Raw genomic sequence first — 19,550 nt, 5'->3', positions numbered from 1 at the left:
GAAAGAGGCTGAAGATGCTGGAGAGAGAGGGAAGAAGCTAAAGTGAGTTGCTGGGAAGTAGCGGGATTCAGCAAGTGGAGGACTTAGCCCCAGGGTCAAAGTGCCACCTGCTACCTTAATCTTCAAGCTGCATCCTTCTATCCCAGCTTGCCCCTTAGCTCCCTTCATAGGTCATCAAAATGTCCATTTCTCATGCTAGCTGACTAGGTATTAGAAGGGAAGCCATCTGAGCAATGGGTTTATGCTCAGGTCCGAAGGACTGATGGCTCATAACTCTGTTTGAGGCATTTGCATTTCTCTGGAAAAGATCTTATTCACCTAAAACCTCTAATGCAAGGATTTTCAAGGAGAGGATAAATGGGAGTGAACAGCCCTAACGGGTCTGGCTCAGTGGATGGAACGTCGGCCTGCGGATTGAAGGGTCCCGGGTTCGATTCCGGTCAAGGGCATGTACCTTGGTTGCGGGCACATCCCCAGTGGGGGGTGTGCAGGAGGCAGCTGATCGATGTTTCTCTCTCATCGATGTTTCTAACTCTCTATCCCTCTCCCTTCCTCTCTGTAAAAATCAATAAAATATATAAAAAACAACAACAACCAAACAAAAAACAAATGGGAGTGAACAGTTTTAAGCTGTGGGCTGGAATAACTATCTGGGGTCTGCCTTCAAGGGTACCCTTTATCCACAAAGTGATCCAAAGGACAAATGCCAAGGAAGCAGAAAGGTCTGCAGAGGAGACATTGTGCAGCCAACTTCTGCACAACGGTGTGGGTTAACCACATGCCCTGAGCAAATTCCTGCAGGCTCTCCCAGCTCCAGCTCTCCCTGGCACTGGAATGGCCCAGAACGGAGAGATCATGGCTTCTGAAACAACCTCCATGGTTAAACATGGTCGACATCTAGGGTGTGCCTGACCTCTACATGGCACACCAGCTTCCACTGTGTTAGGCTCACACTAGGTCACACACATAAGGTGTAAAGCAAACATCACTGACAACTGGAATTGACCTTGCAAACAGTGTCCACTACTGGTAATGGTAACAATGTACAATAGGTCAGCACTGAAGAACACTTTATGTTGTCATCTGTTACTGCAGCCTGGGCATTGGAACTGTTAAAATACGTTTAGGCTGGGAAAGTCTTTACACCTATCTGTGCGCAGGATACAAAATGTGTGGGAGAGTGCGTGCTCCCTGGTCCTCTGGGCCGGACTGCACTAGCACACTCAGAAACTCCACCTTTAACAACCCTGAAGTCTATGGGCTCAGAGTTAAAGATCATTGCATTTTGAATCAGAATTTTTTTTAATTGTATTGCTTGTTTTTATGCTAAAGAAAAACAGACTCATTGTAGACAGTTAGACAACACAAAAGGCCCCAAAACAAAACAAAATTTATTTATAATCTCAATTTCCAGGGATAATCATGAGTCTATTTTGATCATTTTATTTTAGTTTTTGACTTCTCTCTCTGTCTCTGTCTCTCCTCCCCTTAGGGATTATGTCACGACATAATTGTGTATCCTGCCTTTTTCATTAACTAAATCAGGAAATGTCAAAGCAGTACCAGACCCATTTAATTTCCACATTTTCTTCTCCATTTCTGTTTGCATCTTTCCCTCTTCCTTTGCCAATATTTCTTTATTTTGGAGTATTTCCATTTTTATCAAAGTTCAATTCAAGATGTAAAATAGTTTATGCTTTTTGAGCTTTATTTCCTTCCTACACTTGTTAAAAGAGGCCAGTAAAAAGAAAAGTTTTCCAGCTTATGATAGATCCACCTCCAACTATGTAACTGGTTCAGTTTAGTCTTGGGATAATGATCTGCCACCATATGTGGGTTATAACTTGAGGTTTGCATAAAAATGTGTCTTGGATTAACTGACTATGCCGCAGTACCGGGTAGCTGGTTTGTTTCTAGGAAGTTAGATGCCTGGCTTTTCTTGGTGCAGTCAGTAGAGCTTTCTGATGAAGGCAAATAAAACAAACAATTAGGGATGTGACTTCCGGTGTGGCCTCCTCCCGAAAGAGGTGTGCTCTGTGTTCAAGATTTCCTACAAGCAGGGCTTGATGCCTTGGGAAGCAATTATCTTATTTAAGCCTACACTTGTCTGGGGAGCTGAGGTCAGCCACAAAGCCATTGGAAAAAAAAGAGCTGTCTGCCAGGTTTTTTTGTGGGGGGCGGGGGGTAAGTTTGAATAACTTTGCTTTTGAATTGAGTGACCTCTGGAGACCAGAGACTGTAGATTAAACACAGAGGGACTTGGCTGTCCTTCTCCCTTCAAATAACTCCCATTTCAAAACAAAAACAAAAACAGAAATACTTCAGACTTCACTTTCCAAAGCCAGTGCCTGCTCCCGCCCCCCGCCTTCCCCAAGCTGTCTGTTACTGCTTCTGCTTGGATTATTTTCATTTGGGTTGTGTTTTCCTGACCGAAGGCCAGACCCTTGTCTTTGTGTATTTGTAAAGTGCCATGTCTACTTACTAGTCTTTAGAAATTACAGACAAAAACAGGAATGCGAGAGAGGCTGGCAGCTAAAACCTTGCAGCTTTTCTGAACTGAAGCTCAGCCCGCGGACCAGAGTGGGATATTTTTATAAGGCAATATTGAAGCATTCTAATCCCAAGGCACTGCATGAAGTCTACATTAGCTGAATATAAAACAGTGGCCCGAGTTGGCACGGTGTCCGCCACTCGCATGGCTGCCGTGCTGCCCGGTTAACGAGCTGTTGCTTCGTGGTCAGTGTAGAAGGCGCAGCTTCTGCGCAGTGAGCAAGCCTCCGACAGTCTCCTGACAGCGATGTTTGAGTTCAGACTGCGAGCCGCCTCCTCTCCTTTTCCGTGCCAACCTCCTGCAGATCCCCAAGTTCCTTAGGCTGCTGGTTTTCATCTGACGACGCGTATCTGGCTGTGCTCAACTCGAAGAATTTAGGAACCACAGGAAAGAGAGCCCATCTGGAGAGGCAGAAAGGTGAATGTTTGGATTCAGCTGAGAGGAGCTCTGAGGCCAAGTCAGCAAAAGAGGAAGCAACATGGAGGCAAAATGGACAAAGCAGAAATTCTCCTTCCTTCCTTCCTTCCTTCCTTCCTTCCTTCCTTCCTTCCTTCCTTCCTTCCTTCCTTCCTTCCTCCTCTTCCCATCCTTGGGATTGGGTATAAAAGGCAGGTCTATAAAATCTTCCTGTCTTAGAAATTTATTTCCTTGTTTTATAGAAATGGGTGTATTAGATGTTCTCTATCATTTAATAATATACTCATGGACTAAAAGATGTGTGTATAAAACCAGCCACTAATGCTAGGGTAGCACTTCTGCCTTTATTCCTGTCATTAGCCTGAATAGAAAGGCCTTTAAAATGGAATTTTTAGCCCTGGCTGGTTTGGCACAGTGGATAGAGCGTCGGCCTACGGACTGAAGGGTCCTGGGTTCGATTCCGGTCAAGGGCATGTACCTTGGTTGCGGGCACAACCCTAGTAGGAGGTGTGCAGGAGGCAGCTGATCAATGTTTCTCTCTCATCAATGTTTCTAACTCTCTATCCCTCTCCCTTCCTCTCTGTAAAAAATCAGTAAAATATATTTTTTAAAAATAGAATGTTTAGAAATCATTGGAATGCATTTGTTTGGTGTTGGGTGTACTCAATGGAGTATTCAATGAATACAAGAAAAGTCTTTCTTCGGCCACCTCTTTTCCTTCTTTCTTTCCCTCTCTCCCCTTCTTCCTTTCTACTGTATTTTGTAGCAAATTGTCTCCTCCTCATTGACTACAGACATCTCTTCAAAAAGACAGAAATAACTCTAAATGACACTTGAGACCTTAACATCCGGAACTGTCTTGCTCAACCACGTCTAGGAAGTAATTGCTATACGAGTTATGGACTGGACAACAGAACAGACTTTGGAAGGGCTCGTAGCTAAATGTCTTCTCTTCCTGAACAGTGACGGCCTTAGAGCCCACGGGGAGGCAAGCAGCCGGACAAAGCTCCTTGCAGCCAAACTGCCCTAAAGTGAGCAGGCAGCCCCCGGGCAGCTATGCCACCAGGTGCTATACCAGTGAAGGCACCTCTTCCAGCTGGAGACATAAGTATTGAATGGACAACCCAGGCGGCAGCAGAGTTCATTGCAACAGCACCCAAAGGAACCATCCCACATGGAGCACTGCCCTCCTTCTCTTTAAAGCAGCCCTGTTAGAATAGAAACTTCTAAATTCTTTATTTTAACCCTGGCCAGTGTGGTTCAGCTGTCAGAGCATTGGCCCTCACACCGAAGGGTTGCAGGTTCAATTCCTAGTCAAGGAAGACCCCAGTCAGGGGTCATGCAGGAGGCAACCAATCCCTGTGTCTCTCACTGATGAGCAAATTGGCATGTACCTTGGTTGCGGGCACAACCCTAGTAGGAGGCAACCCCCTCCCCCCTCTCCCTTCTGCTCTCTCTAAAAAGCAATGGAAAAATATCCTTGGATGAGGATTTAAAAAAAATTAAGTTCTATCTTTTACTTTTGGGATTAATAACTGAAATATTTAAGAACATGCAAACCTCCCAAAAATAAGGGTTGGAAACTTACAGTTAAGCTTTCATCACAGATTTTGTCCCAAATGTACATTGCCAAAAAAAAAAGCAGTTAAAATATATGTTTTAGAACAATTGTGACTATTATAACAGAATTTTTTATGAGAAACATTGTTCGATGTAGTCTCATTTCATTTCTAAAAATAGACAAAAAAATGAAATGATTCACAGATGTTGATTTATGAGGAAAATAGTGAACTATATAAACTGAAATGTATTTGAAGGAAGGGTAGAGGCCCTCACCAGAAACCGTTCCATAAGAAGCACCTCCTTCTCCCTGACTTCCCAGGAAATTCCAAGTCCTGGCTGGACTCGCACCTGGGCCGCTGCGCACCAGGACAGCGGCTGATGGCCTAGTGGCCAGAGTAACGCTCCCCGACAGAAATCAGCCGGGGGTGGGGGCAGAATCTCTGAGGTGGCAATTCTCAATAGTTGGTTCGCATCAGAATCACCTGGAATGCTGGGTAAATGCAGGTTCCCAGGCCCCACACTGGCTGCTCAGATTTAATATATCTAGAACGGAGCCCAGAAATGTTCATGTTAAACATGCATTACAGGCCATTCGGGAACGTGAACCACACTTTGAAAACAACGCCTCTGAGGGACCCCACTGAGTCATCTTCCTGCTGTCACAACCCTGCCTGCAGGGGCCAGTTGGGGTTCATCTGGCCCATGCAGTGGTTTTTATTCATACCTGAAGGAGTCTTTCATGTCCATGTTTTGGGGAGCACAAAAAAAGTAATTAGTGCCGAAACCGGTTTGGCTCAGTGGATAGAGCGTCGGCCTGCGGATGAAAGGTCCCAGGTTCGATTCCGGTCAAGGGCATGTACCTGGGTTGCGCGCACTTCCCCAGTGGGGGATGTGCAGGAGGCAGCTGATCCATGTTTCTCTCTCATCGATGTTTCTAACTCTCTATCTCTATCTCTCTCCTTTCCTCTCTGTAAAAAATCAATAAAATATATTAAAAAAAAAAAGTAATTAGAAATGACCAAACCCACATTATGGATTGAGACCATACACTGTTGACCTATACAATTAACTTAAGTATAATTATATAGGTCGGACTGCCATTAAAAGTGTAGTTCTGGAAATACACCTAATCCCCACTCTACCTTATGATTGTCAAATGGTGATTCACTGCCCCTCCTGACAGGCCCGCCCTGGTGGTTGTCCCTGGGAGACTGAACTTCTGGCCCTTGCAGGCAGTCTTGGCCGCGTGACTTTTGACCAATGAAATGTGGTGGGAAGTGGTGGTGCCACAGTGAGCAGAAGCTTTAAAAGCCAGGATGTGGTTCTGCAATTCTCTCTTCCCTCTGCTTGTGAGAAACTACTCCTTTACTAGTAGTTTGGACCCGTGTGGGATAGACAGGCCGGAGAGCCACAGACACCCTCAGCAGACAGGCTCCAGGGAGAGAGCTGAACCCCGCTGTGGAAGCCCTGGACGGCTGCTTACTGTGCAGAACCTAGCAAAGCCCGCCGCTAGTGGGGCTCCCCATGAGGACTGGTGATAGTCTAAGCTGGGGGCTAAGGGAAACGTCTTGCTCCTTATTCTGTCTGAAATGTTCTTTTGTCATCTGAATTCTTTGTGTTCCACACCAGTATGTGCTTCCTTTTAGTGGCATATTTAATAGTAACTGCAGAAAACTATGCGTCGTCTTGTAAAGGCTCAAAGTTCAGAGTTGAAATAACCAAAACTTCATCAGTTACCTCTCTATAATTTAATTATCAGCTGCACAGAACTTAGGAAATTCTCTCCACTCTGATAAAGTCTGCAGAGTGGCTGGCCACCCCTTACCAAGTAGCAGGACCCTAATCTGTGTGTGTAGTATTGTAGCTTCTTGTCCTGCTTTCTGTCCCAAGTGGATCTTAGTGTCTCCATGGAGCTATGGCTCTGAGAAATAGTGTTTATTTGCCTCTACTTTGCAATGAGAGAAAAAAATGTTTCCACTTGAGACCAAGCTTTCAGAATGCCAATATGGGCTCTGTAATATTTCCTATATGACATTATCAAATATCTCTGTGGGAACTTGGGTTTAATTGTTTAACCATCTCATGCTCCCAACTGTGTTAAGCCAGTGTCCTTATGTCACTGGTCACTGTCAGAACACACTTGTGAGGTCGGACAGGGGCAGAGACAGGAGCAGGTTGTCTTAGCCCACTGAGAATTCCCCAGAACTCACAATCCATCAGCTCCAGAGCCTGTGGTAATGAATGACCCACTTTTCTGTTAAGCACACCCAGACTTTTGCCTTGTCAACTTCCAAGTTTTCTATCTTGCCTGTGCTAACACCCTGGAACTAGTTGAAGCACAGACAAAGGAATTTATTCAAAGACAATAGTTTGCAGCTTGGAAAGGCCTGAGAGCAGGAAGTAGAGATTCCCTGGGAGGCAGCCCAAGTCCTCACTCTCCAAATCTCTCCAAGTCTCGGTCTTCACTGTCCTGGTTCCTCGGTCTCCCTGATGGAGTGAGGCTGCCCACAGCTCCGGAGCCCACAAGGTCCAGCTCCAGCCTCAAGCACAGGAGGATTCCCTCCATTAGTCTCCACCCCAAGATCGTCAGTTCAGCAAATATTTACTGAGCACTTCCTATGTCCCAGGCACTGTGGTAGGTGCTTGGGGTACATGAGGAAATAAAGAAGATCCCTGTGGAGTGGGAAATGAGAGTCAGAATTATGTCCCATAAACATGCTTGCCAGGAGCTCACCCCTATAAATCTCATCAGGGGCTCAGTAAACGGGCCTTTGTTAGCTGGGCAGATACCCCAGAAGGTGGTGCTCACACAACTGAAAAGAAAAGGCCAAGTGGAAAAACTGTACCTTTTTAGTTCACACACACGGACATGATCTCATCCAGCATTTTTCACTTACGTTTCATCAGTGCATTACAAGCCTCGTGTTATCATTCCTCATTAATTCTCTTTACTCAGAACCAGTTTGGTGACTCATGCTATTAACTTCATTTCACAGAAAAACAAAAAGCCAACAAAACCCCAACAAAAACCCAAACAAACAAACCAAATAAAATAAAATAACAACTGGGGCAATAAAAGAAAGGAGTTAGATGAAGTCAGTGTTGCCTGGCCACCATTCCTAAGAATTCTTTAGAAACTAATGATTCTCAAAATATGGTCACATGACCATGAGAGTTCATTTCTGGAGGGAATTAGTAGTTTCCTCACAGCATTTCTCAAAGCTATCTTACCCAAAGCTAATGTATTCTTGTGACACTTTCTGTTCAACACCATGAGGAGAGGTGGAAGTGGATGGCGCTTGGCCACCATTCCAAACCTTTCTCCAGGCACGCAGTAGGACTCTGGTCAGAGATTTATAGATTGTGGTATGAAGGGCTATTTTATAAGTGAAAACATGCGTTTGGTTAGGGCATTGATACCGTGAGAACAACCAGACACAGAACCTGCTCCAGCGCTGCTGGGGAGACGGCACAGCCAAGAGGCAGACTCGAACCAGGAGTGAGAATAGACGTTAAGTGTGTACCTGACCATGCGTAGAAGTTCAATAACGAGTAAGGATTGAGGGCCCCCTGTACCTATAGACAAACATTAACTCAACAACACCCAGAATGCCGCTGAGCCTTAGAAGAGCATAAATGAATTCACACAGACTATTTAAGGGCTGAGAGTTATTTCCGGCTCATGTTGTGAGGCAGGGAGTGTGAGGAATGAGGCTGACAGAGGTGGACAGTGTCCATCTATGAGACTTAACTTTGTTCTGTAGGTTTTGGGAGCCACTGGATGGCCTGATTTGGATTGTGGCTGTTGCTGGGAGACAATCCCGGTAAGTTTCACTTTTCTGAATGGTTGTGAATGAGGTACTGACTGCCCCTCGTTCTGGATTATTCTTTCAAGGATGTTTGTATAGCAGGCAGCTTTGCTTGCAGTGCATTATAAAAGATTCAGGTTCCGCATTCCTCCTGACTTCTCTTCTTCCACGCATCTCTGCTGTTGAATTTCCTGGAGTTCAGTACTTGGCGCCACATATTTCTTATAAAACTACATTCTATGACCGGGAAATCTCAGTCATACTCATGGTCTCAAAATGCACCTAAACATCTCTGACTCTCAAACATCTGTCTTTAGTCTAGGCAGCAATGCTGAGTCCCAGACCCATATGAACAAATGACAGCTAGACAGACAAACCTCAGAAGCCACCTGTCCCACACTGACCAAACCCTTGATTTCCCCCTCCATACCTGCTTCCCCTCTTGAAATTCCTTTTCCCTGTGAATTCTCCCACACCTCTGAGTCCCCTACGTCCCCTGGGGCTCATGGTACACTTTGTCAGTCCCGTGCTGAGTCATGTCAATCCACCTCAGTCCTAAAGAACTCCTAGGCCTGGGCCCTCTGCATCACCTCTTGCCTGGTTCATCATCTCTCATTACATCAAGGTCTCCTGTCCTCAGCAGTCTCCCCAAGCTCCACTCTCCCCACGCTCCACTCTGCCCCCTGCACAGTCTTCTACGCAGCCACCAGAATCCTCTTTCCATAACTGGTGTCATCTAGTCGTGTCACTCTTAAAATCTCTCAATAGCTCTTTGCTTTCAGGATACAATCTAAAATTTCACCATGGCCCACAAAGCCCATCACTGGGTCCCAGCCCTGGCTGTCCTCTAAAGTCTACTTTACACTAATCTCTTGTCCCTCCTACCATTTAACCTAATCTCCAGCCAACAGGATCACTTCTTTGGAATGTACTGAATTTTTTTATGCTTCGGGGGCCTCTGCTTTCTCTCCCCCTTTCCGAACCTAGGGAGGTTGCCATGGAAATGCAGGTCTCAGACCTCCCACTGCAGGATACATTACTGGCCAGCGGTGTGCTCTGGGACCCGCGGCTGCATGGCACTGAGGCGGTGCTTCCCACAGGATGCTTGCTCCTAGTGAAAGATCCTGGCAGAAAGTTAGGGATGGTCCTTTTCTAGGAGCCACAGACCTTTCTGACAGCCACAGTTGGCTTGAAGTCTCTCTGACAGCCTTGCTGAACCTCCCTAGACTGAACCCAACCTCTCCCTCTTCTTCACCCCAGGTCAGACTTGCACAGTGGTCTGGTGGCTTCTCCCAGCCTTCTCAGACTTTCCGCCCCCACCCATCTCCTCCCAGATGTTTGCTCAAACATATTTAATTCCGTCTTAGTGTCTGTTTCTCAGAGGATTCAGATGAGCCTACCAGCTTCACTGTCCCAAAGCCTCATTTTTTGAGGAAACTAGATAAGAGCAATCTAAGCCTAAGGCAAGGAGAAGGAAAAAATAATAATAAAAATTAGAGAAGATATAAATTAAATCTGAAACAATACAGAAAATCCACAAAACAAAAGGCTGGTTCTTTGGGTGGGAGAGGAAGGGTCAGTAATATTGATAAGCTGCTAGACAGACTAACCAAGAAGAGAGAAGACAAGAAATATTAATATCAAGAATGAAAGAGGCATGATTATGGCTGGTCCCATGCACATTTAAAGAATAATCAAGGAATACTGAAGCAATTCTATGCCCACAAATTTGATGACTTAAATGAAATGAACCAATTCCTTGAAAGGTACAAATACCAAAACTTACACAAGGGGAAACAGATAATCTAAATAAGCCTGCATCCATTAAAGAAATTGACTAAATAAGAACATTCCAACAAAGAAAGCACCAGACTCAGATGTTTCACTGGTGAATTCTACCAAACATTTAAGGAAGAAATGATACTGATTCTCTATAGTCTCTTCCAGAAGATAGAAGCAGAGAAAATACTTCCTAACTCCTTCTGTGAGGTCAGCATTATCCTAATACCCAAACCAGACAAAGACATAACAGGAAAGGAAAACGACAGACTCACATCTGTCATGAACATAGATGCAAAAAATCCTCAACAAAACGTCAGCAAATCAAATCCAACAATGTATAAAAAGAAGTATACACCATGATCAAATGGGATTTATTCCAGATATGCCAGGCTTATTCAACATATAAACATCAGTCAATATATTTCACCACATCAACAAGCTAAAGAAGAAAATTCAGATGATCATATCAACAGATAAAAAAAACCCAAACTCCACATTTGACAAAATCCAACACCCATTTAATGATGAAATCTTCCAGCAAACTAGGAATGGGGGGAACTTTTCTAAACTTGATTTTTAAAAGTCTACAAAAAACCTACAGCTGGCATAATTTATAATGGTAAGCAATTCAAAGCTTTGCCACTCAGGCCAGGAACAAGCCAAAGATGTTCCCTCCCGCCTCTCCTTTTCAACATGGTACTGTGAGTCCTAGCTAATGGAAAAAGACAAGAAAAAGAAAGAAATGGTATACAGATTGGGAAGGAAGGAATAAAATTGTCTTTGTTTGCAGATGCCACAATCATCTATGTAGAAAACCCCAAAGAATTTATAAAATATTCCTGAAATTATTAAGTGTGTATGGCGAGGTTAATATATTAAAACCTCATCTTTGATTCTTTCCTGATCTCTTTTGGGGAACCTCAGTAACTCCTCTTCAGACCCTCCAAAGTACATGTACCTCTGTTCCAGGGTTTTCCACACTGTGGGGTCATGACCTGCTGACTTGTCAGTTCTCTCTCTCTCTCATCTTCCAGGTCCATGAGTGCTAAAGGAAAGGAGAAACACATACAATACTTTCACTTGGGTCACTTCCCTTTTGAGAAACATTATTTTATGTCAATATTAGGAAATGTCCAAAATCTGTGCTAGGACAATACTTTCTGATTTGATATGTCTATCTTAGGGATAGCAGGCAAACCATCAGAATTCAGCCACCAGATTTACATATGAAAAATAGGTGACATAATATCACATTTGGATTCTAACGTGCCAACACAATGGTTTTCGATATGATTTCATGCTGTTTGGTAAATGGTTGCCAAGTGCCCTACCAGATGAACTGCCAAAGGACCTGAAGAAGAGCACCATGCTGATGCAAGTGACAGAAATAGGAGCATGGGATGGCGTGGAGGGCCTCTCAAGGGGAGCGTGAGAGGTTCAGCCGTGAAATCTGTGGGCACAAGTGGTATGAGGAGAATGGAAGTGTAAGGATGTGAGGTAACAACTTCATGCACTGCGTAGGCAAACGCAAACCTGTCGGTGTACTCACTGGTTTACCTTTGAAATTCAAGCCAGGCTGGTGGAGAGGGAAGAGAAGGCCCGCAAGGCGATCGTTCCTTTGTGAGTCAGCTACTTGGTCACAGCTTCACCAGTTCCTCTCCTGGTGATTTCAGGTCAAAAGTAGAACAGGGTTATCTCCTTTCCTCCTTTCTCACTCAATCTTGCTTTTGTCCTTCCTAACCTAGAATCACCTTTCAGCACCTCTGTGCAATACTATTCGGCATAGAAGAAAATGAGTTTACCGCCAAATGGATGGATGATATTTTGGTGCAGTAGCCTGGAACATGTTATTGTAAGACAAAATACCTCACCCCATATCATCTCTACCTGAGGTGAACTCAATAGGCCCTTTGAGGAAGGCAGGGCTCTCTTAGTATGTCTAGTAACCAAGTTACGTGCCATATAGCAAGTGTTTCATACATTTTTGAATGAATAAACTTTATCCACTTTTGCCTTATCTGCAACAAATTTAAAAATCAAGACTCATTTTTCATCTGTGAACTAGACCATATCTGAGAAACTTCCCCACACGTGCAGTGTATGAACATCCAGAGGACAGAAATCAATCTTATTAACACTCTTTAAAATACAAAGACAATAATCTGCTGAGCAAGACATGAGCGCTCTCCCCGCCCAGATGGAAATGTTAACCTCAAATGTCCCTCTTGTCTAACATGGATGGTTCTCTAATTTCCATTGGTTGGCTTGTCTGTGGCACATTGCTTGCCTTGTTGGCCTGTATCCATGAGAGTGAACTAAATATAAACCCTTTATTTGTAGGTTTAGACACAGGTCTGATTCTGGATCTTGTAAGATGATTTAGCCCAGTTTAAAAAACTGGATGTAATGAAATAAATGAGTTTTGGGACAGCTTTCTCTCTCTTAAACCCGAATTCATCACTTTGAAATGTAAAGAGGACCTCACATCGAGAAGTCACAGAGTCTCCGTAGAGCCCCACTTAAACATTCCGTTGGCATCAATGAGGATGGATCGTTAATGGGTCTATACAACATTGATTCATTTAGAGCGTCATGTGTCTGAGAGCTGCTTTGGTGAGGAGCTGTGCTAAACATAGAGATACACACTCCGTGCCCACTGGGCTCACATTAAAGAAAGAAATACGCACTAGGGGTTTACCTCAGTGGGGTGAGGCTTGATATTTTCCAGATGGTGACACCACAAGTGAGTTCAATAGAAATATCTTTAGGAAAAGATGCTTGAATATTAAAGAAGCAATGAATATGCATAAGCCCTGATCAGCTGCATCTCTACATCTGGGCTGGGAGTGTCTCTCGTCCCTTGCTGCAGATGGGGTGGTCTCCGCTGTCAGTGGGAGGCCCCATTAGATTTCCCATTAGGAAGATTATTCTGGCAGAGCAAATTCTAGAACTGGAACATTTGGCCACAAAAAGATTCAGGATTTTGCTTAAGGGGAAAGAGAAGAAAGCAGCAAAGGAGAGATTTTCCTTGGTTGCAGGAGTCAAACTGTATCCATTGCGTGTGAAAGAGCAGGCATTTCCTTCTGAATCTTGGGAAAGGTCAGTAAGTGCAACTGCTAGGAAGCATAAAATGCAATTGGTCAAAAGGAGGATCACAAAATGGCTCAGGAATGAGCTGGCCAAGACTCACTGGTAAGATGGGAGGCTATTGGACAGGAACAGAGGGAGTGCTTTATGGGCAGGGACAGGCCAATGGCTGCCTTACAGTGGGCATTTCATAAATCCACATCTAAAGAAATCAAGGCAATGAGAAGAGTCTCACTACATTATATGCTTTGCCACTCCGTGTAGTGCCAAAATACTGAGTTTTGATGTTAAGCACTCTCAGTGGACAGTTTTAGAAAGGTGTATTCGTAAGGTGCTGTCAGCAACGCCAGCCCACCTCCCACTCTGAGTTTCCCACTGATAAGGAAAGTACATGGGCTTATTTTCAGTTTTTCAAAAGCTGAAAGTAAATTATGCATTTAGTCATTCATGTTAAGAATGCAAATGCTAACTATTCAATCTGTTGCTGTGTAACAAACTACTCCAAACTTTAGACAACTATTGACTTAAACAACAGTTTTATTGTATCTCACATTGCATGGAACTTAAGCAGGCCTTGAAGGGCAATTCTTTTACCCCATGGTGGCATTAACAGGGGTCATGAGGAAGTATGCAGCTGGCAGTCAGGCTGGTCAGGAGGCTCCAAGATGGCTTCATTCACATGCCTGGCACCTTGATGGGGACAGCTGGAGGCTGGGCTCAACTGGGCCCTCTCTTTCTCCAGGCAGAGCTGCCAGTTTTCTTCACATTTCGGCCCAGAACTTGCATCACGTCACTCATGCTGCATTCTATTGGTCAAAGTGGTCTCAGGCCAGCCCAGATTCAAGGGGAAGGGAAATAGAAAGATTATCAAAGAATTTGTAACCATGTTTAATCAGCACATCAATTAAAACATCATTTCTTTTCCTTTAAAAGCTGGGATTTTCCTACCTAAGTTATAATCTAAATTATATTCCACAATGTTTATAAGCATAAGGAATAATTAGCATAATGCCAGATGAATTAGGATGGACAAAAGATTATAAAAACATGAGGCCCTTGAAAAATATAATAAAATATAACGAAAGGGTAATTTTTATTCCTATAATAAAAAAATTGATGAGTACTTAATCTAAAATCCAAATGCCACACCATGGCCTATGAGATCCGGCCCCTGCCTACCTCATCACAGGTTGTGCTCACTCTCTCTTATTGTGCTTCAACCACCCTACATTGTTTTAGTTCCTTGATCTCTCCCAGATTTGTCCCATGATAGGGCCTTTGGCATACCTTTCCCCTATTTTTAATTTTTTTTCATCATTGGCTCCTTCTCTATCCTTGGAGAGGCCTTCATTGACAAGCCCATCTAGTTAGTTTCCTCATCCAGCCCTACTATCACGTGTCTTCTCTAAGACTGCCCAATTGTGCTCTTCACAGTGTTTGGTACAAGTGCTCTTGCTCACACTACAGGATATAATTCCATGCAGGTAAGAGATTTGCTGTTTAGTCCTTGCTGTGTCCCCTGCACAGTGCCTCACCATAGCAGGTAGTTAATAAGTATTTGTTGAATGAATGAACCTCTGTCTCAGGCAGGCATCCCTGGAAAGTTTTGGCATTACCTGTCAAGAGCAGAGTGGGGAAATTGCCTTTTTGGAATGATGCCATTCATGACTTGGCAGAGACCACATTGAGCCCTGATCTTAGCAGAACATACTCACTGACCCACAGAAGTTACAGGTGAAAAAGACTAAGGGGAAATGCTATCAGAAAATGTCAAGTTGGATATTTCTAAGCTACACCCAGGGTAAAGCTCCTTCTATACCCATTTCCTATATCCTGCTTATCACCCGAATTCATCCCTGTGTTGCCCCATGGACTTTTAGAGTCTGAGCGACTTGGTGTGATGCTAAAGTGATGGGGAACTATTTTGTAGTTTGAATTTGATATATGGAGTTATCTTTGACTGGAATCAGTTGGACTGTGAGAGAAGCCTAGCTAGAAAATGTAATAAAATGAATAGCACACAATCTCACAGGCATTCAGAACAAAACACCCGTGCCATCTGGCCACCGGGCTTTGGACCAGGAAACAAAGAACCGGGGCTCCTCCCTCCTCCTCTCCGGCCTGGGTCTGTGTGCCTTGGCTCCGTTCTCCCACTGCTCGCCATAGAGCAGCTTCTGCTGTTCCCTGTGGTTGACCCTCATGACTTCAACTGGTATATGACCGACTCCCGCTCTCTGACTGCATATGACTTTGGGTCCCTCAATAAGCCCACTCATCTGTCTCTAAATGTAAATGGCTACTCAGTCTGTCTCTTGGGAGAAGGATTGGCTCTCCTGGTCCTTAAATCGACTCCCCATTGGGTCAGGTGTCTGTCCTTAGTCCAATCAGCTCAGGCCAGGTCTCTGAATAAAAGAGGCAGCTGTGGTTGAGGCTGGGGAGGAGGAGTGAGGGCAGAGAGGGAAGTGGGCCAAATAAAACAAAGTTCTCTTGAATGTAACTCTTTTACCATCCCACCTGTAGTTGTTCTGTTAAATCCGGTCTCAGTGATGTCAGAAGAAAGTAAAAATAGCATTACCATCATTTACGAATAGTTCCTAAGTATGGTCCAGATTTAATACGTCCAATGAAATCTTAGTTTAAAATAGTAACTCAAATTTAGTAAAGCAATATAATATTCTTTATGATTCAAGCAGGTCCCTCTAGTCTTTTAAAGCTTCTTTGAGATTATTTATTCTAAAATATCTTTAAACTCCCTGGATCACTCAAATGGAAACAGGTCAAATAACATTCCATTTGCCTTAAATATGACATGAACTCTAAGTGACTTTAATGTCTGAATTTTTAATGGAATAGTTTGCACTTGTATATGTATTTGTTCAGGATGCATATAGATTGTCCAGTTTTGTAGAGATAACCCAAACTCTAATGATTAATTCTGGTGTTGAGTGTTTTTTTTATGTCTGTTTCTTAAAAATTGCCTTTGAAAAGAATGAAGTCACACTAGAGTTAAACCAGAAAGACACCGCAGACACAGAGTTTGGTGGAGATACAAAGTGGAAGGGTGTCATAATCTCTGCTCCCTAGTGATACATTCACAGGAAAAGTAAAGAAAATTATCAAGAAGGAAGACTTTGGTTTGGAAGACTACATAGTAAAATGTGAGCGTGCTTCACCTGGCTCAAAACAAAACCTTGAGAGTCCACAGCGAGGTGCATGTCCCAGTGCTCACTCATTGCCATGAACAGGAACCACGAGGGAGGGTCCTGAACTCAAATGGCAGCACGCTCATCAAGAATCAACTATGGAAACTCACCGCCAATCATTATACCACCCTCCTGAAACAGTTCTCATGAGTAACCAATACTAGGGGAAGGAGGGAGAACGCAGAGAGAAGAGCATGGCTGGTGGGAACACGCTTTGGAGTTACACAGGAGGTTTAAACCCGTTTTGCTACTTGCTGGTTGTATTTTTTGGATAGGCCACTTAGCCCCTAAGTTTTCTTATCTGTAAACTGGGGTCCCTCGGCCTGGCCTGCACCCTCTCACAATCTGGGACTCCTCAGGGGATTTTGGAGAGCTGGTTTCAGCCCGATCCCCGCAGGCCTAATCCAGACAGGAGGGAGCCCGATCCTGTGCTTTGAGCATCTGTCCCCTGGTGGTCAGTGCATGTCATAGCAACCGGTCATTCAGTTGCTTAGGCTTTTGTACACTGAGTGGCCAGATTATTATGACCACCCCATCAGTACAATGAAGTGAATTAGTTATGCAAATAATAATAATAATAAAACCTTGAGAGTATTTGCTTAGGAAGTTTTCAATATTCAGTATTTTTGGAAGTGTCAATGAAGTACTGCTAGGGCGGTCATAATAATCTGGCCGGTCATAATAATCTAGCCACTCAGTGTATATATAGATGAAGATGACAATACCCACCTTGTAAATTTGTAAGAACTGAATTTACATTTATATGCCTTATACACACACAAAAAAATGCCTTATATGAAGGAGGTGCTTAATAAATGGTAACTATTACAACCATGTATAAGAAAAGGAAAACACAAAGGTGGGTCCATCAGGCCCCAGCCTTGTTTATATTAAATACGGATAACAGCTTCTGTCAGGTTCCCAGCTGGTTGTATGCCTGTACCAAGCTTCTTTAACCCCAATCCATGTCACAGCACCCCATCCTATCTCTGCATCTTCTTCACTTCCACCCAGTGAGCCCCTTCATTCAAGTGCCTTTCCACTGGCTCACCCATCATCTCCTGAGACTCAACCCAAGCTGCACATCCAATGGTGTCCTGGCCGCCCAGCTCTCCGAAAAGAGCCCAGATTTATAGTTCACTGGTTTCCACGGTGTAAATACGCCTACATTGGCTGGTGTCAAGCTACCAAAATTTTAACAACTGGCTAACAAAAGTAAGTTGGGCTGTGCATAATGGCTTCCTTCCAAAGAGTGCAGTGTGGTGCTCGCTTCGGCAGCACATACACACAGAGTGCAGTGTGGTGCTCGCTTCAGCAGCACATATACAAGGGGTGCAGTGTGGAAAGGGGGCGGGACTCTACAGTGGGGAAATCTGACAGACTATCTCAGCCAGGTGGTCAAGGTCACACCAACAGTGATAAACCATGTTGACTGCATGTACCCTTCATGTGATGAAAATGGCATTTTAACTCTATGGTCTTCCCAAAAATCATAAAACCCCAGTCTAATCATGAGAAAAATATCCTATAAATCTCAACTGAGGGCCAGACTACAAAATACCTAACCAGCACTCTTCAAAATTGTCAAGATGATCAAAACCAAGTAAAGTGTAAGAAACTGCCATAGCCACGAGGAGCCTAAGGAGAAATGACAGGTAAATATAACGTGGTATCCTGCATGGGATCCTGGAACACAAAAAGGACATTAGGTAAAAACTAACAAAATCAAATGAAGTATGAACTTCAATAGTAATGTATCAATATTGCTTCATCAATTGTGACAAATGTACCGTACTAATATGAGATGTTGGTAATGGGGGAAACGAGGCAGCGTGTATAAAACTCTGCACGTTGTAATTTTTCTGTAAATCTAAAACTGGTCGACAATGGAAAAAGTTTCTTTTGAAAATATTCCTAAATATTAACAGCTGGAACTCAGGCCAGTGCTCCCAGATCCCCAGAGCTGTGCTGAGACGTCCCTCTCACCAGCGGGAGGCCCTGGGCGCAGAGCACACGCTTAGACAGAGCCCCTCACAGCCCAGGGCAGAGAGCGTGCCCGAAGTGTTGAATCCTTACTCTGCACTGGAAGACACCTGGGACTGATTCACCAAGAACATTCATCATAGCTCTCTTTCCCCTCTTCCCATCTGGTTTCTGATCAAGTATCTGGCGCTACAGCACAGGAGCTGGTAACGTGGCTTCGAACTAGGACGCCTGGTGAAAGCCAGGCTCCGCTGCTCCTAGCTGTGTGGTCTTGAGCAAGTCGTGCACTTTCTCTGGACCTCGGCCTCTCTGCCTGTAAAATAGGAGCGGTGGTGATAGCCTCCTCGTGGGTTTTTAGGAAGACTAAACGAGTGGACCCATGTAAAGTGCTTCGGCACAGGGACAGCCTCTAGGAGAGCTAGCTCTTACTATTCCAGCGCTGCCATCTGCGTCCTTAACCTGAACTGAAAAGGATTTGCCCAAGCGAATCACCGGCTTTGCATTCTCTGCTCAGCTTCAGGTCACCTTAGCTCCAGCTAGCTGCTTCCTTACTAAGCCTAGGAACCTGCCTCCTCCCCTGCTAAATCAATACATAGGGTCTGGGAAGTCTCTCTGAGACATCTTTGAACCTGCAAACTGCCAGCTTCACTTCTATTTTAGTTTGAAATCACTATGAGGCATGAATTGGTGAGAACTGTCACACAAACATGTCTCCGTTTACTCGTGAACTCAAATATTTAGATTCCAAAGGAAGTGTAACTTTTTCTTTGCTGTCTCTCTTTTTAGCCACCTCGGAGGAGGGGGAGGTTGAAGAACCTCAAAGGAGAATGGAATCCCAAAGAAACAGCTTTAGGAGCTGAGGCAAGCCAGAAATTCAATATATTTAGGACTCCCTTGTGAAAACACAAAAACAAAAATAAAAATGCCTCCGACTGCTTCAACATCTCTATTTCACTGATACCCCCCACCCCCACCACCACACACCATTTTCTTTAAAAACAAATGGAAAAAGCCAAGTGTTGATGGTAGTTGCTGGGGGGCGGGGAGGGGGGTGGGGCTAGAGAATGTCCCGGTTTAGAAGAGGCAGCTCTTTCACAAAAGAGGAACTGTCTTGACTGACAAGTCCTTAAAAACAAAAACCACAAGTAAATGCTG

At 44.1% G+C, this 19,550-nt stretch overlaps 1 long non-coding RNA gene across 3 annotated transcripts in view; it reads left to right on the top strand.

Annotated features, from left to right (window-relative positions):
- LOC102764506 overlaps positions 1–19,336 on the top strand; it is a 23,189-nt gene extending 3,853 nt beyond the window's left edge. The window contains exon 3 of one of the 3 annotated variants that reach the window (XR_436275.2): positions 19,182–19,336. This is a non-coding gene — a long non-coding RNA (uncharacterized LOC102764506). Of the gene's footprint in view, positions 1–2,855; positions 3,363–14,643; positions 15,777–19,181 lie in introns of those variants that run through there. The other 2 variants (XR_001515876.1, XR_001515877.1) reach the window with 2 other exon arrangements.
- The last annotated feature ends 214 nt before the right edge of the window (positions 19,337–19,550 follow it).

The sequence above is a fragment of the Myotis davidii genome, unplaced genomic scaffold (genome assembly GCF_000327345.1).
Source record: "Myotis davidii unplaced genomic scaffold, ASM32734v1 scaffold44, whole genome shotgun sequence".
In the NCBI taxonomy this organism is placed as follows: domain Eukaryota; kingdom Metazoa; phylum Chordata; class Mammalia; order Chiroptera; family Vespertilionidae; genus Myotis; species Myotis davidii.
This window is presented reverse-complemented; position numbering and strand designations above follow the sequence as displayed.